Source organism: Perna viridis, chromosome 7, assembly GCF_037379345.1.
Source record: "Perna viridis isolate PV_CMFRI_1.1 ecotype Kerala chromosome 7, ASM3737934v1, whole genome shotgun sequence".
In the NCBI taxonomy this organism is placed as follows: domain Eukaryota; kingdom Metazoa; phylum Mollusca; class Bivalvia; order Mytilida; family Mytilidae; genus Perna; species Perna viridis.
In genome coordinates, this window is record NC_142451.1 from 9,999,676 (window position 1) to 10,026,186 (window position 26,511).

A 26,511-nucleotide genomic window follows, 5' to 3' on the forward strand; every position below is an offset into this window, starting at 1 on the left:
GCAGGGTCATCGTGTTAAGAAATAATCATAGCTTGCACATCATTTCAAGTTAGGGAAATAATTTTTAATAATATAATGTTTGTGGTAAATATTGAAAATAATAGACAATTTCCAACTCATCATGTCAAAAGTACATATGGATGATAAAAAAATGGTAGAACTTCTCTTTAAAGTGATAAATGCAGCGCTATAAGAATTTCCTTGGGAGTATAACACTCTACATCAAAAGCAGGTATTAAACTTTTGAAGTCTACTGGACATATGTACAAATTCAATCATTTCCTGAACTACAGAGATACCTTTCTAAACCAAAACCCTGTATAACCTTAAATCCTGTCTTCACCTGAGGAAAGAATACCTGAAACCTGTCTAAACCAAACACTGAGTAATCTGAAACCTGTCTAAACCAAACACTGAATAACCTGAAAACCTGTCTAAACCTAACACTGAATAATCTGAAAACCTGTCTAAACCAAACACTGAATAACTTGAAAACCTGTCTAAACCTAACACTGAATAATCTGAAACCTGTCTAAATCAAACACTGAATAACCTGAAACTTGTCTAAACCAATCACTGAATAACCTGAAACCTGTCTAAACCAAATGCTGAATGACCTGAAAACCTGTCTAAACCACACACTGAATAATCTGAAACCTGTCTAAACCAAACACTGAATAATCTGAAAACCTGTCTAAACCAACCACTGAATAATCTGAAACCTGTCTAAACCAATCCCTTAATTACCTGAAACCTGTCTAAACCAAACCCTGAATAACCTGAAAACCTGTCTAAACACTTTATAAAATCCTTTTATATCTTTGGTAATCAAACACCTGTGAATCAATCAAAGGTGTTTGATTTAGACAGGTTTCACTGTATTTTTTTAATTACACCAAAGACAATTACAGTTAGTACCCTGTGACCTAATTCACTTTATTGTTTACATATCTATAATTACATCCCTTGTGGCTGTAGGCAGGTCAAGGAACATCATTACATTAGATGTAATTAATGTGTATCTTGTTACATCAAACTGATCAGAGTTTTTTGCTCTTGCAATTCAAGCTCAGAGCAATTTTCTGTAAATTAATGTAGAATGAATTGGAGCTACACATCAAATACTTCCCATGGGGAGATAACCTAGAATCTGTTTTGTGATTAAACCTTTTTAAGTTCAGTCATTTAGTTCTGGGACTTACGTAATTACATAGAACAGAGAACCAGGATTCAGCTGAGGGATGTCATGGTTAAATAACTTTTGTGCTTCATTATATTGCAGTCAAATTAAACCTTGACTATCTTTAGAAACACTGGTTTTGAAGTAACTAAAACATCAGATTGAACTTGATGTCTAGCCATTACTCCACACATTAAAAAAACTCCTTTAGAGCAACAAACAGAAAGTAGAGGTCTGACAAACACTGAAAAGGGAGATAACCATTACCTCATCTTGTCAATCCTCCCAATATAACAAAATATAAGATCCCACTACAAGATAGCAGCTTAAAAAGGGAAAATAGAAATATCCACATTCAACGCAGTATGGTTACATTATCAATGAGCTTATCAATTACAACTGAAAAATACATCACTTAATTATTAAGCAATACAGAAAAAAAATAAAATACTGCTCATCTTCAAAAACTAAAGAGGATAGTTATTTCAGTCCAACAGAAGCAAAGAATCATTTCCCTCTAAGTCCTCAGACTGGTTCACAGAAGTAATAAATGGTATGGTTAGCATAAGTCACAATGTTCCTACTCAAAACAAGACAAGAGCAAATGACTTTAAATAGTGCATACATAAGAGAAAATTTTCAATAAAAATATCAGAATGTGACTGAAAAATCATAATAAAATTTCAAAGTCTGAAAATCTTAGTGTCAGGATTTATCATATGAATGCATGACATAAATTGTGGTATGTTCAGTGAAAATACTTTTTTTTTGCGATAAATCTTGTTAAGTGAAATATTATATGTTCAGTAGGTCTTAAATATAGATTCTATTCCCAATGTCATTTTCTAGGTGAAAATTAACATTTTGTATGGAATTCAGATGACCCTCAATGAGTATATGTTACTAGAGGCAAAAAACCACTGTTGCATTAAACTTTTTCTCTGACATATTCCAGTAACAGGTTTTGACAATGGTTAGATTAATCCAATGAATGGTACCCTATCAAACCACATTATACAAATGTCACTTTATCTGTAACATTTTCTCTCAACAGGTATCAAAACTAAACTTAAAATGGGTGACTGACACTAAACTTAGAGAGTAGCGGAACCATATTCAAAGTATGCCATGAAACACAAACCAGTGACATACATGTTAATGAGTATTTTTGGCTATGATCTGTAAAATCCTGAATTTGGTGATATTTTTAACAAAGGTATTATGGAGTGATTTTCATATATAGAGTGCAGTCATATTATGTAAAAAATACAGAGAATCTGTCATGGTAAAGACCTCTGTACTTAACCAGCTTATTAATAATATATTTTCCTATTTGATATAACCTTGGTGATACAAGATGTTCTATCATCTATATATGTGATATAAGATAATCTTTAGTCAAAAATACTTTCCAAGGCATCATAGTGAATAAGATAAGGGAAACTCAATGTAACGTCTGCCACAATGTATGGACTGTGAAGTCATGTTATAGTGATGTTCAGGATTTTTTTTTTTCATAAAAACTACATGTTTTCTCATACGTCAGGACATTTTTAAAGTTTTCCTTTAATATATAAACTTACTATAAATATCTAAGAGTAGGAAAAACCAAATGTACCATATTGTCTTGACAGTTGCATACATCTCTACACGCGTCAATTTCATAAAAAGTCGTAAGTGTGAAATTGATTGTAAGTTATGATGTCACAATGCTATTTTCAGTTGTGACGTCATTACTTACGATTAACTTTAAAATTTTGACTTTCAGCAAATTGATACCAGGACACTTAATTTTGTGTTCTATAAATTGAAGTACTACAGGTAGTTGTGAAAGTGATATAATAATGTACAGTATAGTTTAAGATGGAAAAGCAGTTAGTAAGGTTTTCTTACATTTCTGTTTTAATAACATTAATATTACCATACAAAATTACAGCACTGTAAAATCCAAATATTTTGCCTTAAGTTACCATGAAAATTAGGAACATTCACAGGCATTTGAAATCTTACACCAAGTGTAATTAAATATACTGCTTACCTATGTAGATGTGTGTAAAGCCGCATTAAGATAAAGGAACAAAAGAGCAGTGACTATGTTCGCCTTTTCCAAATAACCCCCATATTTTCATTTATTTGAAAAATATACCATATGCATCATTTCTTAGCAAGCAGCTGTCAAATTGACAGCAAACCGGATCTGAAATTATTAAAACTAGGACTTTGAATGATTAATTAGTTGCAACTCAAACATGACAGCAGTGAAAGTCCCTATATTTGTAACAATGAAGGCCCCCACTTGGAAACATCAATAGCAATTATTCGTAAAAATCAAACTTTGCTTCATTTCATCACATGAAACATGAAAAATATATCAAAATATGAAAAGAATCTGACAAGTACTTTCCAAGATATTACACAGACAAAGGTCATAAGACCTATTTTTGCATTAAAAATGGCCACCACTTGGAAACAACTAAAGCAATTTTTTGTAAAAAATCAAACTTGACCTTCATTTTGTCAAATTAAACAGTATATCCATGTTTGAAAAGAATCTACCAAATATTTTTAAAATTATTGCACAGACAATGGTAATAGTCCCAATTTTGCAAAAAAAATGGCTACCACAGCAATATTTGTAATATTCAAATTTGACTTTCACTTTGTCACATTAAATGATATATCCAAGATTGAAAAGAACCTGCTGAATACTTTTCAAGTCATTGCTGCATGGACAATTTTAAGCAGCCCTCCACCCTGCATGGACAATTTTAAGCAGCCCTCCACCCTGCATGGACAGAATAATTAAATGAAATTCTTGCATGATTCAAGTCAGTTATTTGTTGATGAATTATTTTACTTGTCAGTAATACCATATGTCTCTAAGACAGTTTTAGAGCCGAATACAATGAAACCTGTGTAAATCAGACCCTGAATAAACCAGAGTCTCGTATAAATCAGACCCTGAATGAACCAGAGTCCTGTCTAAATCAGACCCTAAATAAACCAGAGTCCTGTCTAAATCAAACAATTCTCTCTAAGTCACTTTTTGACAATTTCAGTGTAGTTTTAATCTCAGTAAACTGAACAAAACCTTCAATTCCAAAAAGTTAGGTATAGAGAACTTACATTGTATATCTGTTATAGTTTTATCTTCAAACTCCTATGGCAATATTCTATTACATAACACAATCACTTTTAGATACATGGTCTACTTATATGTTGATCACCATAGTAACAAGGGAAAATAGGCGTTCAAACATTAATAATTTTTTATAATGTTCCATCCACCGATCACATGTTAAGTTGGAAATTTACTGAATGACAACAAGTTTAATTGAGTTTTGTCGCTCATGTAAGCTCAGACAAACAGAAACTGACATTATCTGTCCAAATTAAGTCTGCACGCAAGACAATTTTCCAGATAACATATGGCTTAAGTATATGTTTAAATGTCTGATTAGTTCCACAATAATGCATGGTTTTGTCACAGAATGTTTGGTCAATGTTTTTATTTCTGTATTATTCACTGAACCAAGTTATAATGGTTAAATTCCATTTGTTTTAAGCTTAAGGTTGCATACAAAATGTCATCAACATAAACAAGCTTATCAGCCTCATTTCTAAAGTAAACACACTAAAGATGCTTGTAAATCAATATAGTTACAATCTACAGATCTGTTTCAAAGGAGAATTTTCAAGTAAAGTTAAATAAACTCCAATACAATTGTCATTGAACGATGGTAATAGCTCACATTGATCCTTCACAGAGTTGAATAAAACAAGAACTGTAAATAAGCACACAGAGTGATACCCCATTAGCAATATGTATGAAATTTTTGTTGGATAATCTCCCTTTGCAAATTTCCAACAACAATTATCTATACATATAACCTCTATCCTTAATGTCAAGTTTCATTGATGTCTATTGAAGAGTGAATGATGTGAGGGGCTTACAGCAAGCATGGCAGACAGACAAAGTGATTCTAATATTGCCCCACTTGTCTGCAAGTGGTGGAAAAAAAGAAAGAACTCCGATTTAACATCATTTGAATAAAAAAAACTCAACCAAACAGACACAACAGAACTCAAGACATCATAGAACAAGAAATAGAAAATTAGGTACAAAAAGTTGAAAATATAGATTAAGTCCATAATTTAAAATAATTTACAAAATATCAATGCATGTAATGCCTACCTCAGTGTCTATGAATAACAAAACATTAGATCAGAATATCAGTTTCTATGCATAGATACAAATCAATGAATGCAAGGCTGTATAAAACTGTTCATATCTAAATATAGAAACTGAACGCATAAGATCTTGGAGACAATTCCTAATACAGATGAAAATGTCAGAACTATTGGTTTGGTGCCGGTTGCATGCAACTTATAATTATTTCAAGAAGCTTTTATACAATACCTTTAAAAAATAATTTAACTGCATTTTAATGAAGTAGTTAATTACCATGCTAATCAAACATTATGGAAGCAAAGGCCAAGTATGAAAAATTGTTTGTTTGCTCAAATTGTCTGAAGTTTTTAAAAAATCATGCTGTTTCAATTTTTCAAGCAGAAATGGAACTTCCAAAAGGAAAAAAATATGTATCTATAGAACAGAAGTCACTCTGGTTAGTAGGAAACTCCAGAATGACAACAACCACATTTAACAGCATCAAGTTAAATACCAAATATACCTAATGAAGATTTCCCAAGTTTTTGTTAACAAAAGGTAATGGATAAGAAAGTTGTATGTGCACACAGACAGACAGATGTTAAACTTAATGGCATTATAATACAGTCATATCTATCTCCTCCTAAGACAACCCATACATCTGACTACTAGTAATAAGTCTTATCATGACAAAAACACATTTTTAACCTTCAACTAAGCCCTCTCTTGTGTCAATCTGTTGATTTTAAAAAATAACAACTTAAAATTATGAAGAATTTGATTGATTTTGAGTATTTATTAAGAGAGGGCTGTTTGTGTAACAGTATTATGTAATAATGTCTGAGAAGATTTATTCGATCTATTTTCCAGAAATCAATGTTTTCCTCTGAATACTTCTGAATTTGTCTATAGTTATGAGAAAATAAGACTCAATGAAATATGTTATTGGAGACTCTCCCTACATTCAGTCTGATGTTGATATTATAGACTCTCAATACATTCAGTCTGATGTTGATATTATAGACTCTCAATACATTCAGTCTGATGTTGATATTGTAGACTCTCCTTACATTCAGTCTGATGTTGATATTGTAGACTCTCCTTACATTCAGTCTGATATTGTTATTGTAGACTTCCTACATTCAGTCTGATGTTGATATTGTAGACTCCCTACATTAAGTCTGATGTTGATATTGTAGACTTCCTACATTCAGTCTGATGTTGATATTGTAGACTCTCCCTACATTCAGTCTGATGTTGATATTGTAGACTCTTCCTACATTCAGACTGATGTTGATATTGTAGACTTCCTACATTCAGTCTGATGTTGATATTGTAGACTCTTCCTACATTCAGTCTGATGTTGATATTGTAGACTTCCTACATTCAGTCTGATGTTGATATTGTAGACTCTCCCTACATTCAGTCTGATGTTGATATTGTAGACTCTTCCTACATTCAGTCTGATGTTGATATTGTAGACTCCCTACATTCAGTCTGATGTTGATATTGTAGACTTCCTACATTCAGTCTGATGTTGATATTGTAGACTCTTCCTACATTCAGTCTGATGTTGATATTGTAGACTTCCTACATTCAGTCTGATGTTGATATTGTAGACTCTCCCTACATTCAGTCTGATGTTGATATTGTAGACTCTTCCTACATTCAGTCTGATGTTGATATTGTAGACTCCCTACATTCAGTCTGATGTTGATATTGTAGACTCTCCCTACATTCAGTCTGATGTTGATATTGTAGACTCTCCCTACATTCAGTCTGATGTTGATATTGTAGACTTCCTACATTCAGTCTGATGTTGATATTGTAGACTCTCCCTACATTCAGTCTGATGTTGATATTGTAGACTTCCTACATTCAGTCTGATGTTGATATTGTAGACTTCCTACATCCAGTCTGATGTTGATATTGTAGACTCTCCCTACATTCAGTCTGATGTTGATATTGTAGACTCTCCCTACATTCAGTCTGATGTTGATATTGTAGACTTCCTACATTCAGTCTGATGTTGATATTGTAGACTTTCCTGACATTCAGTCTGATGTTGATATTGTAGACTTTCCTGACATTCAGTCTGATGTTGATATTGTAGACTCCCTACATTCAGTCTGATGTTGATATTGTAGACTCTCCCTACATTCAGTCTGATGCTGATATTGTAGACTTCCTACATTCAGTCTGATGTTGATATTGTAGACTTCCTACATTCAGTCTGATGTTGATATTGTAGACTCTCCCTACATTAAGTCTGATGTTGATATTGTAGACTTCCTACATTCAGTCTGATGTTGATATTGTAGACTCTCCCTACATTCAGTCTGATGCTGATATTGTAGACTTCCTACATTCAGTCTGATGTTGATATTGTAGACTTTCCTGACATTCAGTCTGATGTTGATATTGTAGACTTCCTACATTCAGTCTGATGTTGATATTGTAGACTTTCCTGACATTCAGTCTGATGTTGATATTGTAGACTCTTCCTACATTCAGTCTGATGTTGATATTGTAGACTCTTCCTACATTCAGTCTGATGTTGATATTGTAGACTCTCCCTACAGTCAGTCTGATGTTGATATTGTAGACTCTTCCTACATTCAGTCTGATGTTGATATTGTAGACTTCCTACATTCAGTCTGATGTTGATATTGTAGACTCCCTACATTCAGTCTGATGTTGATATTGTAGACTCTCCCTACATTCAGTCTGATGTTGATATTGTAGACTTCCTACATTCAGTCTGATGTTGATATTGTAGACTCTTCCTACATTCAGTCTGATGTTGATATTGTAGACTTCCTACATTCAGTCTGATGTTGATATTGTAGACTCTTCCTACATTCAGTCTGATGTTGATATTGTAGACTCTTCCTACATTCAGTCTGATGTTGATATTGTAGACTTCCTACATTCAGTCTGATGTTGATATTGTAGACTCTCCTAACATTCAGTCTGATATTGTTATTGTAGACTTCCTACATTCAGTCTGATGTTGATATTGTAGACTCCCTACATTCAGTCTGATGTTGATATTGTAGACTCTCCCTACATTAAGTCTGATGTTGATATTGTAGACTTCCTACATTCAGTCTGATGTTGATATTGTAGACTCTCCCTACATTCAGTCTGATGTTGATATTGTAGACTTCCTACATCCAGTCTGATGTTGATATTGTAGACTCTCCCTACATTCAGTCTGATGTTGATATTGTAGACTCTCCCTACATTCATTCATTGTTAATATTTACAAACCATGTAGAAGTTATTAACCAATAAAAAACATTAGAGTGGGACATAAGGATGAGAAAGGATTATGTCTTTGCTTCCAACAGTATGGTATGCTTTAGTATGCAGGTTTGGGTAGATGATGAAAGTGTTACATGAGTGATATCCTGAAAATTAGCGACAAAAAAAAGAGGTTCCCCCACAGATCAAAGGATGTCAGAAAGTCAAAATATCATACTGACAGTCACTTTCAGCAGTCATAAAGTAGCCATAGTGTTGCTGGAGTATCCATAGGTATTCATTGGGTTGCCGGAGTACCCATAGGTATTCATTGGGTTGCTAGAGTAGCCATAGGTATTCATAGGGTTGCTGGAGTACCCATTGGCATTCATTGGGTTGCTGGAGTACCCATAGGCATTCACAGCGTTGCTGGAGTACCCATAGGTATTCATTGGGTTGCTGGAGTACCCTTAGGCATTCATTGGGTTGCTTGACTACCCACTGACAATTTTAGGCTGCTGGAGTAGGTACCCATTACTGGATTACTGTGTTCCTAGAGTAACTGTGAGTATCTATTTACTGGGTTGCTTGATTACTGTGTCCCTGGAGTACCTATGGATATTTATTTACTGGGTTGCTTGATTACTGTGTCCCTGGAGTACCTATGGGTATCTATTTACTGGGTTGCTCGATTACTGTGTCCCTGGAGTACCTATGGATATTTATTTACTGGGTTGCTGGATTACTGTGTTCCTGGAGTAACTATGAGTATCTATTTACTAGGTTGCTTGATTACTGTGTCCCTGGAGTATCTATGGGTATTTATTTACTGGGTTGCTTGATTACTGTGTCCCTGGAGTACCTATGGGTATTTATAGGGTTGCTGGATTCCATGGACATTCTTACACTCTTTGTGTCACTAGAGTACCAATTGGCATTGGCTGGGTTGGTGGAGTACCAATGAGCATTTGCTGGGCTGGTGAAGTACCAATGAGCATTTGCTGGGCTGGTGGAGTACCTATAGGCAGTCATTGGGTTGCTTGAGCACCCAATGTACCAAAAATTATCAAAATCCCTCAAAGCCTTTTTGATTTATTATACAACATGTTGACAGTAACACACAACAATCTTTCCATCAAAAGACAGATGTATAAAAATCAAAGCAAAAAAATCTTTAATTCATGTCAAACTTTATCCATTCTTTATTGACTCTGCACAATGGCATTATAGAAATATCCTGTAGTTTTTTCATCCTTATCTTAGACCGTCACAATAACAATCAATATTTAAGCAATAATTTTGGTCTTCATCACAATAAACATACTAGCATTAAGATAATCACAGGAAATTATGATTTATTTTTACTTGGAAGTTTTCTTCTTTTACAGGAGTTATTGGAATATACCACTTTATACTGGAACTTGAGGAATACTACAATTATTAAAGTAGTTTGTATGTTGTCTTTTACTTTCAACTGATCTACCAGAAAATCCGAGGTTTTACGCCACTCACAAAATTATGACAATTTTTAGAGAAAAAACCTTGTGCAATCTTTAATCACATCTTGGTATTTTTTTTAATACTTTTGCTATTTTATTATTTTCTATTTTTATTTGGTTGTGGTAGAGTAATCAAGGGAACCAAGGTTATAGCGGTAATCAAAAGAATGTAATCCAGGGACAAAGACCTGACAAGGAAAACAGACATACACAATAAAGAACACAAAGTAACTAAAATCATACATACAATGTAACAAAAGCATGATGTCTGACTTCCTTACACTGTGGTCTTATCATCATGCAGCAAGCTTTAAAAACTTCCATGTGTTTCATTATTTTTGTAACCAGTTATGAACATGAACTGTTTTTACTTTGGCTACCAATTAAGCACAACTGCCTCAGTAGTCTTGTGGTACCATACTTGACCTAAGTACAGACAGTCATGCCAGTCATATCTGAAGCTGAGGCACACCCAAAGACTTTAAATTTTGTGATTACTGGTTTTCATTCACACATGTGACATATACGTAACATAGTGGCATCTGGTTGTCTAAATATCAGAAAAATGTGTCTGAGTGAGGTGATATGCCACCTGTTACTTTTGTGAACTGTAACTATAATGTAGTACACAAATATCAAATCAGATTTATGACCATAGCATTCTCCCTAAACAGAGTTATATCGCAGCTAGAAATTACATTTATGAATAACACAGATAAATCCTGACGACTAGAAACAACTACTGTATCTCCACACTGAATTATTGTCCATCACCTAATAGCAATAAGTTTCTTCATCTTCTTGTGTTCTGACAAGCACAAATGTAAAGGGAGTTAAATCTCTCCATTTACAACAAAGGGAGACAATCAATAATGTGAACTGTTGATATGGTACCAGTATTGCATTACATATCCCTGAGCGGGTGTACGTCAAAACATGGAGGATATAAAAATATAGTGTATTTTCTTTTTGCCTCTCTACAAACTAATGTTTTGTCAAAAGATATGAACAATGACTTAAAAAATAGAGCAAACATAACACTATAAGATGACAAACTTTTTGTTAATAAAATCTAACATTATAACATAAAAAACATAAAAAATGTTCCACTGAAAAGGTTGCTTTGATGAGTGCAAAGAGAAAGTGAAAGTATAGTTTAGAAAAGTTGGTTGTACAGGTTCATATGCTTTACCTTAAATAAGAAGCTCCCTTGTGTTAAAGACAAAAAAGGAGGTTTGGATATTGATATTTTCATGTATGGAACTCAAAAGTAGGGATCGAATAAAGATTTCGAACTCATAGTACAGCTAATGTATCTGCCATGTCAGAATAAACCACAAATTTGCTTAGTTTGACTAATGCAGCAGCTTTTTATCGAAAATAATCTTTTCTGGCAAATATTGAAATATTAGTCTTATGCCTGCAATAGGGTACCTATATAAAAATTTGAATAGAAAAACACATGTTTGTAGCAGGGCAGTGATATTCTGGATTTTCAGTATAAAAATGAATGGTCTAGTAGAAAAACAGCAACTTTTATGATTATATTGAAATATTTATTAGTAATAGGTACCAGTATAGCATCGTATATCCCTGAGCAGGTGCAGGTCAAATTATGGAGGGTATAAAAATATAGTACATTTTCTTTTTGCCTCTCTACAAACTAATGTTTTGTCAAAAAATATGAATAATGACTTATAAAATAAAGAAAACATCACACTATAAGATGACAAACTTTTTGTTAATAAAATCTAACATAATAACATAAAACATAAAAATGTTCCACTGAAAAGGTTGCTTTGATGAGTGCAAAACGAAAGTGAAAGTAGAGAAAATGGCTACTTAAAGTTCAAGACTACTTTTCTGTCTGATTTTCGTGGACTCATCCTACCGATACTTTTTTTTGCAGGAAATTTTTTTTCAGATATCCTTAGAAATGCTACATACGTGAAAGTTTTATCAACTTTTTTTTTAAAATCCTAAAAATATGCACTTCATTATAGAAGTCTATGGGAGTACTAATACAATACAGAGACCATATCCATATACAGAAATCCAATAAAATTAGATCACATTTCTGTAAGTATTGGACACTATTGGTCAGACTGCTCTCTTGAGTAATAATCAATTCCCTAATCAATATGTCTGTCTCAAAAAATTCTAATTATATCAATATGGGTTCAAATAAGGACTACAGATTATGAAAGGTGATACTTGCAGTGGTTAAGAAGGGGCTTACTTTAGCTTCTTCAGAAAAATCCAAAATTTTAAGAGGCCATTTCTGAAAACTGAATACAATTTTTGTAACAAAAGCAAAACCTTGCATCCCTTTGCACAGCAAAAATCAACAGATTGCCTTGTCCTTTGACCTCAATGACCTTGTAATACAACAGCCTACAAGACTATCCCGAGAACAACGTTCAATCTGATATAAATCCATTCAAAAATTTTAGTTCTTAAGAGTTTACAATACAAGGATGCTATGGACCGAGGTACAGGTAGACAGGTGCAGCCCAAATAACAGATAGATAGTAGCATTACTTCTACATTCACAACTTCTATAAGAATGACTGATGTAAATACACTTATCTTTCCAGTAAAAGACACTGTAAAAATGACTGGCCCTATATAACCTAAAAAGTATCCATTATGGTTGATTAAAAATAATGGGTAGGCCATAATAACTATGATGTAAATAAAAGTAATACATACATACATTTAGTCTTAAAGATCAATCAAATATCTCCCAAAAATTAAGTACACCAGAATGTAATAGATCAGATTGACTTCATCAAAACATACTACATTTATTGACAATCTAATCTCATAAAAAACAAGTTCTTCCTCATTGCTTCAAGAGATCTCTCATTCAAAATTAGGCTACAGGAAGTAATGTTTTAGCTTCAGCCCTGTCAATATTATGGTAATATAGGAAATATGGTCATATAGTGATGCAACTATTTTGCTGTGAAAGATATAACCACTTTTATATGTGCAGTGGTTTTTTATTATTCAGTTTAAAGTTATCAGCTTGACAAACATTTGAATAATAATTCAAATTAAATTCATATCTACATCTCAAAATCATCAAATACAAAAAAGGAAAGGGCATTCTAATGTTCCTATCTCATTAACAAAAAGCAATTATTCATCCAACATTTAAATTTAAATTTGGTCTGAAGGTCATCAGAACAAATCGTTTTTCCTGTTATGAAGGAATTGATGGTTTGAGGAGGAACAATGCCAGAAGGACAGACACCTTGTACATCATTTCTATGTGCATGCACCTCATGGTAGCAGACACCAATACAAAATTCCCTATATCTTATTTTAAAAGAATGGAAAGTAATGCATGTGTTTATGTTAATACTTTAGGGTAACAATCATGAAACTGATGCCTTTAAATTTTAGGATAAGTCACATAAGAATTCCTACATTATTAATCTGATGTTTACCTGTACAGTGAAACCTGTCTAAACTGAACCCTATTTGACCTGTAGAATTTGTTCAGTTTAGACAGGTTTTCACTTACTCAGCTCAAAATACATGTAAACAACCGATAACACAGAGGGATTCTTAAAGTATCTGACATTGACAGGTTTTTGGTTTATTCTGGTTTTGGTTCAGACAGATTTAGCTGTATTTTTTTTATGTTTTTGAATATTGTCCTCATGCAGATCTCTATTTTAATACAGCAGACATTCTGCCATAACATAAATATGGCAGATAAATTGAATTAATCTTGAACAGTTCAAGAAAAGTTCATGTCATATATTATTACTCAAAGACAAATAGTGAACATTTCATCAATATAAATAAGTTGCTTCAATTAAAGGCAAACAGTAACTTTCTAATCAAAACACACTGAATGAACGTAAAACAAATTATACTGAGAGCATTACCCAACTATATATGTAAGTGGTAATTTTATTACGGAAGTAGCCATCTCAAAATTACTAAAATTGGTATTAAACTCAAACCAGAGACCAATATCCGGTCAGTGAATCATTAATATTAAAATTGACAGTTCCCTCCTGTCTCAAGATTAAGAAATCAATATTCAATTACAAACTGACTGTGTCCACAAACAAATTATTGAATGTTGTGATAGTTATACATTCAAGGCAGCAGTATAACTTTAGTTTTAACTATACAATACAGAGCTAAGTTCTATCTCCCACATAAGAAATGTTAAACTAAAGACAAGGACATATACTGAATATTACATGCCAAAATCATGACATAATTCAACCCTTCACCAATATCACCCCACAGGCTGTTGATACAGCATGCGATACATATTTTGGCATGTTATATTCATTATATCTGATATTTTAACTACTACTTCAAGTGTGTTCTGAGAAGCGATGCAATTTAGGGCATGTGATATAGGTCTAGGAGTGTGATATAGGGTATGCAATATAAGTCTAGGGGTGTGATATAGGGTATGTGATATAGGTCTAGGGGTGTGATATAGGGTATGTGATATAGGTCTAGGGTTGTGATATAGGGTATGCAATATAGATCTAAGGGAGTGATATAGGGTATGTGATATAGGTCTAGGGGTGTGATATAGGGTATGCAATATAGGTCTACGGGTGTGATATAGGGTATGTGATATAGGATATGATATAGGGTATGCAATATAGGTCTAAGGGAGTGATATAGGGTATGTGATATAGGTCTAGGGGTGTGATATAGGGTATGCAATATAGGTCTAGGGGTGTGATATAGGGTATGTGATATAGGTCTAGGGGTGTGATATAGGGTATGCAATATAGGTCTAAGGGAGTGATATAGGGTATGCAATATAAGTCTAAGGGTGTGATATAGGGTATGCAATATAGGTCTAGGGGTGTGATATATAGTATGTAATATAGGCCTAGGAGTGTCATATATAAAACGTAATATAGGTCTAGGGGTGTGATATATAGCATGTAATGTAGGTCTAGGGGTGTGATACATAGTATGTAAAGTAGGTCTAGGGGTGTGATATATAGTACGTAATATAGGTCTAGGGGTGTGATATATAGTATGTAATATAGGTCTAGTGGTGTGATATAGGCTATGAAATATAGGTCTAAGGGTGTGATATAGGGTATGCAATATAGGTCTAGGGGTGATATATAGTATGTAATATAGGTCTAGGGGTGTGATATATAGTATGTAATATAGGTCTAGGGGTGTGATATATAGTATGTAATATAGGTCTAAGGGTGTGATATAGGGTGTGCAATAGTCTAGAAGTGTGCAAAATAGGGTCTGTAAGTCTCGTTCTAGTTGGATTTTCCTTACCAGAATTTCTGGTGTAGAACATATTGAAACCTGTCTGCATTTTATTGTTTACTTCCGGGATATCGAAATGCTGTATTACAACGCTGAGTCTTCTATTTTAGGTTTTTTCTTAACATTTTTATCATGTGGAAATAGATATTTGTCATTTCTAATGGTATTTTTACATGAAAATATGTTTTACTTTTATATACTGAATCAAACACACTAGAAATGACAAATCTCTATAGATTTGAATGGTAGACTAGGACCCATTCTCGTGAAATCATGGAGTCACATGACAAGACTTACAAACCCTATAGGGTAAACAATATATGGTTTCAACAAACACCTATAATGCTTATACAAAAACGGTATATTTTAATCTAAATACATGACAGATAGTAATAAGATCTCCTTTTATAAATATCATAAGAACAAAATTCAATTTTCTTTTACTGAAAACCATTTTCTGTGCCCATGCAGAAAATAAAAATGTTGGTAGCTTGAAATAGATCTGTTCAAAACAAACCCACATTATGTATTTGTATGTACAAAGTATTTGTACATCACATATTTAATAGGTACTTGTAGGACATACACTAAAATTTAAAAGAGAGTATTTTTTCACTAACTCTATCTTTGATAACACAATCCTGGCAAACAAAAACTGGTAGACTGATCCCATATCAATCAAACCAAACCATCCATACATTCCAGTCCACTATAGATATCACCATTAGTCACAACTGTCCATTTAGGATGATAGATGTTACCAGAAGACAAAGTTCAAGTATGTATTTCCTCAGTACAAAATGTCAGGCCAACATAAAACATTGGTAAAAAAATCAATGTTATGTTGGGCAATTGTACATTATGATCTCTAATTTATTTACCAGTCTCTGGCATAATGCAACCAGTAATAAAAGCCTACACTAGTCTGATCTAGTGATTAGTTGTTCCATAAGTTGGTGAAGTTTGCCTTGCAGACTGCAAGAGGATGTCAGCTTATGACATAACTGTAAATCCAGACTTTATCAAATCTAAAACAAAGAAACCAGTCTTAACCAAATCCTGAAAAACCTGAAAATTGTCTAAACCACATTCTTTTAAAAGCTCCTTTATATCAATTTAAATGTATTTTGAACCTTCTTAAACCAAACCATTTTTACCAAACCAATTTTGTTGTCCAAAAGAAATATAGTTGAGTCAGGTTTGACCATCCTTTTTTTCTTAACTTTTGCAGCTTAATCATGACATTGTACTAAAGCTCCATCCATATACAATGTTATCCTAATTCATTCAAGACATTTAACTTTTTTTTATTCAGAAACTTACCTACGCAACTAAGACTATAGACCTTACTTACTACTGAAGACTAAACAAGGTCAACTTGAGTTTTAGCAGACCTTGATTCTATATTTGGTAATATTCCTGGAGCGGAGAGTCTATTTATAATCCTCATTTATTCTCAACCAATCATTATTCACTACTGATTTAAAGCCTGCAACAGGTAATATCTGATTTACTTCTACAATAATTCTCAAGGTGGCAACCCATAATCTTTCTGATTAAATGAATTTTAGGTCTGTTTACACAATAGAAAATTCCTCTTAAAATCCTGAATTATGGTGTTGTCACATAACTAATTGGTGAATCATTGGATCAATAAATGATATTACAGAGATAAGACTGAATACAAGCAGTAATGCAACATTTGGAAAAGCATGCTTAAATACAAGCAAGAGAAGACTAGTACAGACTACAATAAAGCAATCACCATTGTTACAAGACCATGTCTTGTCAAAAATTTTGTTATGCAAAATCTCCTGCAATTTGGAAATGAATTGCAGGAGATCTCTTGCAAAGAGGATCCAGAAGGTTAACAGGTGTGAGTATGTCTAAATTTTAAAACAACCGAAATTTAATTCCCCTAAAGCACAGATGAAGGAATTAATTTTATTGCACCGATATTTCTAGTCCAGTAAATAAGAGAAAAACATACATATTAAAACACTATAATAAAAAATCGTAGGTGAAAGTTTTTAGTTGATTAAAGACATTTAGACCAATTGAGCCTAACTTAGAAACCGTCATTCAAAAGTGATGTTACCATGGTAACAAATTGAGTAATTTAGTGTTTTGCAGTTGTTAATGCATGCATCAAGTGACAAAACCACGATTTGTCTGGAAGTTTTATAAATCAATCTAAAATTACCAACATTATGCTGGTACTCCCCTATATTCTATGCTGGTTTCCATGACATCATACTACTGAATATGTCTGATCTTTACCGTACTTTTTTAACAAATGTCAAAATACTGGCAAATCAGTGCAAAAGACCCATACATGAACAGAATGTGACAATCCTTTTCTTATTTATCTTCAGATATAAATCTTGTCAACAATGAACATGACATTTAAGATTACTGGAGTGCCATAGACTGTTTTATATAGTTACTGTGTAGTAACAACAACTTACTGAGCTGAATTCTAACATGGTTTCACCCCATCATCAACATGTATCTATCCACAGTCAAGGGATGCTGGTCATTAATGTATGTTTAGTTTTACTTTTAAGTTTCATTTTGAAGACGTTTCATGGCTCTATTACTTTGGATGTTTTTACTGGTGTTATCGAAGCCTTTCAGAGCTTACTTAAAGGTGTGTTTACACTTGTTAAAGACCTTTTGGTGATCAGAGAGTTTGGTGATCAGAGAGTATTTGAGTTTGCTGGTGCATTCATTGAGTTTCACCATATCTGTTCTTTTTTTTATTGATTCTGAATCTTTAGCTTTAATCTTACTTCATTACTTGAAACTAAAACAAACATTTCCAAAAATTCAATGTACTACCATGGCACAATCCCTTCCCTAGTTACAATAACAAAATCACATAATAGCTTAAATACAGTTTTATTTATTTATAAGTCATAATGGTAGATATGACTGATTCATTTATATGGAACATAACCACAAACTGTGCATAAAATTTGCTTGATATTTTTAAATGATTTAATTAGTTTGATTTGTAGTAAGTTTTCTGATTGGTTGGGTTTTTGGGCAACATAGATTATTTTGTATTAAATAAATTGATACTTTAGAAAAAGGAAGAGATGTGGTGAAACCAAAGTAATGCACCATCATATAACTTTAATAAAAATAGCAAATACATACTATGACATTAAATTTGATAAGCCTGCAGTCTATGATTCAACTTATCCAAAACTATGTAATGTTTTGATAAAGAATCAAATTTTTAATTTGACTGTAAGGGATTAGAAATTAAATTACAATTTAAAAGGACTGTTTTTAATTTTTGACTGAGTTATGCTTCAGACTGTTTAAGCTTGTTTATATACCACTTCATGGTCCTTGACATGTTAACTGTCTCAAAGTAGGTTAAATTGCATAACTTGGTCAAAAACTAAACACAATTATTAATCAACTTAAAATACTGTTGCCTTTTTCAATAAAAAAAATCTGACAATGGACAGTGTCTATTTATACAGAATGATAGGGAATTACAACAGACGTCAGGACTTACAAACTTTTAGTGACATGAAACTCTGCACTTTTGAAATTGCTGTTAAATTATTCAGGAAGAAATGTAAAACAGTATTTCAAAGAGAGTTTACCACCACAGGAATATCAATTGTCAGCTCCGAGGCTATAGATTTCACAACGCCGGCCTAAATTAACCACCACTATTCTCAATTAGAACACAAAACAGGAAGATTATATGAGTATATGGTCATATGTTTCCATGCCAAGAACATCATTGGTTAAGATTGATTAATGCCTTCTAATCTGTTAAATTACAATGCAAGTGAGTTTGTCTCCAAACAGCAGATGTCTTGCCTTAATTCATTTGCTATATGTTGCTAGTTGAAAAATCTCAAAAATATGATTTTTACCCACAAAATATGCTCAGTGCAAATTCTCAATACAAATTGTGACATTGCTCAATAACTACAACAAAAAAAAATACAGAACAATAAGATACCCACTGGAAATCAAACCTATATGGTAGCTACCAGTAGGCTGTATCCAGACACTGTTTATAGATTTCTCCTATTACATATGTCTATTGGAGTGTAACATTTACTAATACTCCATGTCAGGAGTCCATTTATTATGTTAGCACTTAGTTTCTCAATCCATTTATATTCCCAGAAAACCATATTTGCTTTCAGATTCCATCATTCAACAGTACAAATGCCTGATTGAATATTAGCACATTTTCTTATGCTTACTGCACAAAGTGCACATTTCTATTGATCAACAGCCATTTAAGGACACACAAAGTTAAATCCTTTTTCAACAAGGCTAGATCAAACATTTTCAATTATTTTCAAGTTGGTTGCTATAAAGTGCTGCCTCAGGTATAACAGTTCTTTCAAATTCTGTAACTACAGAAAAACACAAGATAGAAATTTGTATTAACTTCAGTACTGCATATTTCCAAATCTCATTAAATTATATCCACTATCCTCCAATGAACCATAACAGAAAGCCCAAAAGTCTTTCAAATGCAAAACAAAACAGGAGGTTGTACATTGTCTCTTGTAATAAAGAGTTTGTGAAAATTTTACTAAATTATATTCTAAAGTTTCAGAATAGTCGTGGATTGAAAATTGATAGACAGACAGATGAACAGATCGACAGACATCATGATCACTATAAAGCTCCAATTTAGCAGGGGATATAAAACAAACTTTAATCAGAGAGGTATAGGATAAACAGACGAACAGACAGAATTTTTATATGCCTTAACATCATCGGCAGGGAAATTTGAGACAGAAAAATCATGGAATCAAGTGTATAAAGTTTCACATTTTTTTTTCACAACCCTCATCTTATTAAGTTTCCTTGAATGGGAATTATTTAAAGTTCTGAATTTCACAGTATAACAAACACTTCCTTGTTTAAACCTGCACCAGTAACATCAGTTGCCTTCCTATTGTGGAGTAGTTTTGAAATTAATACTTCTTTCATATGATCCATTTCTAACCAGGAAGTATTAAGGAATGGCCAAATATTCATGTTGATCCTACAAGTATATTCTCTACTAATTTTATCACCTGTATTCTCTAAATGTTTTTTTTATACGTTATACAAATATTTCTCCGGTCTCCTATGTATTTAATTAAATGCATTCGATTTTTTAGTTTTACTGCCATTTGCCCTTTACTAGCAGATAGAGTTGGAATCATTATTGACAATTCCATAGAATTAATGTCCAACCTTTTCAATGTGACAATGTAATTATTTGTAATTTTTCAAAATGATGTCTATTAAATGGAAAATATGAAATAAAAATTTCATGAACTGAAATGTAGTCAAATAATTAATGCACTTTAAGCATTTGTTGAATTTAAATTGCAAACAATTGCATGATTTTTAATTTGTTTACGACAAAATAATATTTTTTCAAGTACTTGGTGTTCCCTGGCTGGTAGCATTAGTAGATCCCAGAGACAATAAAATGCATATTTGGCAATTTTCAAATTACAGAACCATGGTTTAAAAAGTTTTGTTTGTTTATAACATTTTGTCTCAAATTACTGAATTAAATTTCAGCAAAATCATTTTCAACAATTAGTATTACTGTTCATACAAAGATGATGATCAGCGGATTAAAATACCGAAAAGCATCAGGTATAAACTACCTTGATTTACATGGACAACCATTGTCAGTGAATTGAACATTGCATTAAGAGGAAAATTGAAAGTTTCTGTCAGAGACATTCTAAGATACTAAAAGGCAGTTCTTATAATCATGGGAAGACTATCTCAATCCCTCCACTCTGAACATCATAACTGTAAGCCCTGAAAGCCAAAAACAAGTAACCAATTAAGAGGGTGCCCTTGCAAGAACAAGGCAGTGGGTGGTACATGACAAGTTTTGTCTTTAATAAATAAGAATCCATTTTGTATCAAAGAATTAACTTTTCTTAAACTTAAATGTTAGTTTTTGATGAACTGCAATGATTAAAGAGATATAACTAACATAGAAGTATTGAAATTCATGGAAAAAAGAGACAGCTCTTTATTTTGTTCATAATGTAGTTGCTTTGTTAGGAACTTTAAATATCATTTCCTTATCCATACATTGTTGATTAAAAAATCTTTGACATACATATCTTTTGTATGATATAAACATTACATTGGAACCAAAAATTCAGTGGGAACAAAATATCCTCTCATAGGACTTGCCCCATTTTGACTAGTACAGCATCTTAATTTGTCAGAACTTAAAAACAAAATTTCAATATAATGTAAATGTACACCAAAAAATTATTTGAAATAAAACAGTTTGTTCATACCCATGAAGTAAGGTTTTTGGTTAATGTGTAAGACAAAAGAGTGATCTGGTAAAAGTAATAGCCAAAAATACCACATGCTTTATTAGTCAATGTCAATTTTAAGTTTGTCATGTGATGAAATGTATCTTAATAACATATTTGCACACGGCACTGAACACAGCTGAAGTTAAACAGGGTTTCTATTTTTGTTTACATTAGCATCAATAATTTCTTATACATAAATATGTCATTATAAGGAGTGTAGTGGCAGGTATGTCTGGGGCTGTACCAATATTTTTTATTGAAATGGTATGTTGTACCTAAAGTTCTTGTAAAAAGATTTTAAAAACCAAGGATATGACAAATATCTTGATCAATAGCGTGTGTTTGCATGATGTTATAAATGGATAAGACAAATATTTCTTGGAATTTTGATGAAAATCTGAATGTGTTCTCTTTCCACCATGATAAGTACTGGTAATCAAATATAGTTTTTAAGTGGTCTAAAGTTTTACCATTTGGTATTTAAAAATAAACAGATTTTGAAGAAAAAAACTGGAAAAAACTTTGTAAAGTGCAGATCCTATCATCTATAACAAACATACTGCTTCATTAAGCACCATTTATCAACATCTTTTTATAGTGAAACATGGTCTTGTGCTTAATATAGTAAAACTTTAAGTAAATAAACTTCTTAGAATTGATTTGAAGCTAGATTTAGAACTTTAAGCAAGAAATTCTATTCATTTTGCCTTTGAGTATTAAAATGTCAGCAACAGCTTGACAATCAGCATCATGCATTCAGTATTTATATCCAGACCTACACAGAAGGCAGAAAATTCCAGTCTTTGTAATTATAGAATAGCAAGCTCAATACAAAATTGCACATTGATGCAAACTAAATATTGATTTATTCTAATAACACAAAACTCTTGGGAAATTTGCCATTAAAGTCCACAAAATACTTGACTGCAAGTCTGAATTCTTTATTTGCTTTTCACATGTCTCTTTGGAAATGTCGTCTTTAAATACGAAATATTCTGACTATGATATACGACTGAATATAACTCCATTTTCCAGTTTTAAATACAGTAGTATGCTTCTGCAGAAATGAGTGGGTTTCATGATAAAAATATTTTTTCTACTATTTGTATATTTTTATCTAAAATTTAAACAAAAAAACAAGAGCAAGAGAAGAATATTCCTTCCTCAGCGTTTAAGGAAAGAGGATACAAGATAAAAAATTCATGCAGCACAATTTATATTTTTTCAAATTGCATTAATCTTTTTCTTTTTTTTTTTTTTTTTTAATTTTAAATGTTCTATGAATGGCAATTTGATTGAAGCAGTTTTAATTATCAAACGTTCACCTAAAAAACATTTCACATTAAATTTGTTCAGCAGATCCATGTAACCTTTCATTACATTAAAACATACAATTAACCGAGTTAATCATATCCCTTCCGTCCCATTTACTTTTTACCAAATCTCAAAGGTATTAACTTTGCCATATGATCAGTTATACATTAATGATTTTGCTAGAGGGGTCTCAATTAAGCTTTATTAAGGACAAAACATGAACTGATATGACCTTAGATAATGGTAGTCTTGTGAGTGATTGGGTATAGAAGGTACTAATTACAGTGTTAATACTGGTCAACAATGCCACAAAATTGATGACAATGACTGCCCAACAGGAGGTTCTGTTTTGACACACCACAGTATTATCATTTGATAGAGTAAGGAACAAAAAGAAATATCTACCAATCAAACATATATCTAAACTTTTTAAAAGCCACCAGGCAATCATAGTTGTACAATAAGCTGTGTAAATGTGAAGACTTACAGACCTGCAGACATTAATAGAAAGAGTTATCAAGGGAACCAAGGTTCTAACAATAATCAAAAGAATGTAATCTAGGGACAAATACTAAACATGGAAAACAGACATACACAACAAAGAACATAAAGTAACCAAAACAATACATACAAAGTAACAAAAGCAAATGAGCAACTCAGAATCCACTAAAACCTAGGAGCATGGACCAGGTGCACTGGTAGAGTAAGCATCCTCTGCTTTTCTATAAACACCCGCTGAGTTAAAAAGTCATGTCAAGGGTAGACAAAAGAGGAAACTATGACATGTTGAACAAATCAGTTTTCATGGCGCAGATGGACACACCGTAACGATCCACGAGGTTATGATGACGACCATAAGACTTCGATTTTGTAGCAACATTACCCTGTTCCAGAAGCCTACTTGTTAGAAGTCTAGCGCAATACAAAAAGTCTGCATAGTTTCAGCAAGCTCTGGCATAGCATATGAGTTGTGATACGAACACTCCATACACAGGTGCTGAAGGGATGTTGCCACAGATGAAAGGAAAGTTGACAATTCTGAATGAAAAGTCATCACATTTGTCGTAAAGTTTAGTCAATAGTTTTTCTTTAACATCAATTTCTAAGTGTAGGTCAAGATAAAAGGTGGACTTCACAGTGTCTGTAGTATCCTTTATTTCAAGTTATTTGAGGTAGATGCAATGTATCAAATCCCTGAAATTAGGATTGTTTAAAGATAATACATCATCTATATAGCGGAAACTGAGATTAAAGGATCTAGGTCAACGATATTCTTTTTTTTGGATCAGATCAGCTATAAAGTCAGCCTCATAAGTGTGAAGGAATAGGTCAGCAAGTACAGGAGCACAATTTGTTCCCATTGGAATGCCGACTGTTTGTTGAAAAATGCATCCACCACAGTGGACAAATATGTTGTCTATTAAAAATTCCAGCATGTTGTAAACATCTTCTTGGAAGATGATTTGGAATTATTTTTTACAAAGTATGAGGAATCTCTACCAAGAACTATAGACAGATGTAGAAGAAAAAACTGTTTTCCTCAATTACATAATATCAAAATCATGTATGGCAATTAAACCATATTTCTTTTCATCTGAAAACAGAGGGAGTGTGATGACAATATATTTTGGTCATTGCACATAACTCCAATACAATATAAGGGATAAAATTCTCCTCAAAATAAGCACATGCACAACTGCATACTGTGTCCTTACTACATACCAAGTTTCATGAAATTCTGCTCTGTAGTTTGAGAAAGTTGCAAAGACAAACGAAGGACTAAAAGCTGAACAGACAGTTGAAAATGTCAAAAGCACTGTACAAGTCTGTTGCTTGGGGCATAAAAAAAGAGAGTCATTGCCATAGCTCTAAAAAAGAGAGCTATGCTGAAGGTACCTACCTTGTTTAATGTTTATTGAAACATATCTATATCAGAATTGTGTCACATCATTTTATATTAGTTATAATGCATTTCAACATATTTAAAACAAACATGAACCTCAGCAAAACAAATCCTAAAGACTGAAATGGTTTGGTTCAAACCGTTTGAATTCTACCATCCATGTATGTGTAGCAGTGGGTATGAGTACAAATATCAATGTTCTACACTAAGTATCCAATTATTCTGCTAAGTAGATTGAGAAAAATTGAATCTTGAACAAACAAAAGGTATGAAAAAACAAATAAATAGTAATAGTTGGCTATGTAACTTGGGTTCATTTTACAAAACATCTCAAACTGAAATTTTCCTAAACTCAAATTTCAACTAATCAGATCACTTGAAATTGAAGATTTGAGGCAATTTTTAACTTGAGATTTTTTTATGAAACCCAGGTCTGGACTTCTCATGCATTTCTACCCAAGCACTCACTGGTTTAATAAATAAAATCCACTTCCTGAAACATTCCCCTGATTTAAATTTTAACCAATTAGACTGCATGAAAATTTAGGAAAATCTCAAACCAAGTTTATTCCAGTACTACAAAACTTGAGAAAAAGCCAATTAAGAATATTCTGAGGTATTCTGACATCATAAAATCTTATGGTCATGATTTGAGTAAGTATAGAAAAGTATTTTAAGACTCCAACATTTATTTTAAGTTTTCAGGCTCTGAGGCCTTGCCTTGAACCTTTTACTGACCTATGATCCTTGTTTAGGATGAGCTTTGATTTATATAAAGTAACACCACTGCCTATTAAGCTTATTACCATTACTGAACATGATTTATCTACAGACAATATATTGCATTACAAATCATGCTAAAATTAACACTTATCAATACAATCATTTTCCATACCAAATCAATAGACATGTGATAATTGTACCAATTATTGGGTAAATAAAGACCTGAAAAGGCGGAAAAGATCTGTAGGATGATAACTATCTACTGCCAAAGGTAAAAATGTGTTAGACATAGCGATCTATGATGGCGGCAATACAATTATACAGCTTCTAGTCTGTTTAATTATTGAAAGTACTGCAAATATAAACTGTCATAATGTGCAGTTTGCCACACAAATGTAACATATATCACTGAGCTGTGTTCATCTTGTCACTGTTCAGAGAGCTCCATTAATGAATCCTATACAATAAACTGTTTGTAGCTTACAAATTTTCTATCATGAAGTCATTTGCTTCCTTAATTTAATTTCAATCAACATGCATTCCATGAATATAGCACACAAATGATTAATTTATAGCACTCATCCAAACATGTATGATAAGAAAGGACCATCACTCATTTAATAAAGTACTGGTACCCATTTTTTTTCTTTTCTAGTACATACAATGATGAAGTTGGTCTTCCCTTGACCTAATGAACTATTGAATATGGACAATGGAGAAAGATTTAAATTTCTATCAGAAACAGATTTAAATACACATGGAATAACAGAAAGTTTGTAGTTTTTTGTCAATTATTCAGTAAACTGTCCGAGAAAATTCATCAGGTGGTTGTCATTTACTGTGAAAGTATC

General features: G+C 32.6%; 1 protein-coding gene across 23 annotated transcripts in view; it reads right to left on the reverse strand.

Annotated features, from left to right (window-relative positions):
- The window catches only part of LOC148611263 (uncharacterized), a 105,404-nt gene that overhangs the window by 53,546 nt on the left and 25,347 nt on the right, over positions 1-26,511 (reverse strand). Inside the window, exon 1 of one of the 23 annotated variants that reach the window (XM_088591625.1) lies at positions 16,264-16,405. The exons of 20 other annotated variants lie outside the window; for them this stretch is intronic. The gene's annotated coding sequence lies outside the window, so the exon portion shown is untranslated. Of the gene's footprint in view, positions 1-12,808; positions 12,963-16,263; positions 16,406-26,511 lie in introns of those variants that run through there. 2 more of the 23 variants (XM_088591623.1, XM_088591624.1) reach the window with 2 other exon arrangements.